At 51.1% G+C, this 928-nt stretch overlaps 1 protein-coding gene across 1 annotated transcript in view; it reads right to left on the bottom strand.

The window, feature by feature from the left end:
- LOTGIDRAFT_151937 (hypothetical protein) overlaps positions 1 to 928 on the bottom strand; it is a gene marked incomplete at both ends in the record, with an annotated part of 3,996 nt that overhangs the window by 2,829 nt on the left and 239 nt on the right. The window lies entirely within an intron of this gene.

The following is a 928-nucleotide window of genomic DNA, read 5'->3' on the forward strand; positions in this document are numbered from 1 at the left end:
ACCAGGGCTTTTGTTTCCCTTCTCGCAGCACCCTGCCCAATCAGGTACGGCGGTGTCCGTGGGGCTGGTGGATGAGGCTGCAATCACGAGAGAGGCTTCGAAGTGGTAGGTCGAGTTGCTGAGCCAAATTGGAGAGGAAGGCGACAAGAGTTTGGAGAGAAAAAGAAAAACAACGTGGTGAACGGGGGAAAAAACATATGTTCCGATACCGGGAGTCGAACCCGGGCCGCCTGGGTGAAAGCCAGGAATCCTAACCGCTAGACCATATCGGAGCGCTGAGTACCAGTCCATTTTTCACAGCCAGAAACCTACTTTCCATTGAGTGGTGCCAAATTTTGAGTTCGCACCGTACGCGAGCATGGAAAAAGAGAGAAAAAGATATCTGTGCATCGACCGGGAATCGAACCCGGGTCACCCGCGTGGCAGGCGAGTATTCTACCACTAGACCACCGATGCGGACATCTTCGTAGGCTCTGGAACTAAAGAGAATCACGCATTGATGTAGAAATCGTGCAAATTGGGGAATGCAAGAAATAGAGGTACTCTGTTTCTTGGCGAATGTGAGAAGCCGATAAAAAATTTCCAGGTTCTGGCGAGGCTCGAACTCGCGACCTTCTGCGTGTAAAGCAGACGTGATAACCGCTACACTACAGAACCTTGACAGCAAAGGTACATCGATCTAAAGCCCGAATTGGACACAGTTATGCAGAACAAAGAAAGTGTGGCATAAATGGTTCGGCTGGGGGTCGAACCCAGGACCTCTCGCGTGTGAGGCGAGCGTGATAACCACTACACTACCGAACCGTCGGCTCAAATGGGTAACAGTCAAGTTTTGCGTGCATGGAAGTCCCCTAGAACGAGATTGACTTGGCGAGACATTTGGTAGGAATAGGTAACCCCAACCCCAACCCTAACCCTTACCCGTAAC

The sequence above is a fragment of the Lottia gigantea genome, assembly GCF_000327385.1.
Source record: "Lottia gigantea unplaced genomic scaffold LOTGIsca_1, whole genome shotgun sequence".
NCBI lineage: Eukaryota > Metazoa > Mollusca > Gastropoda > Lottiidae > Lottia > Lottia gigantea.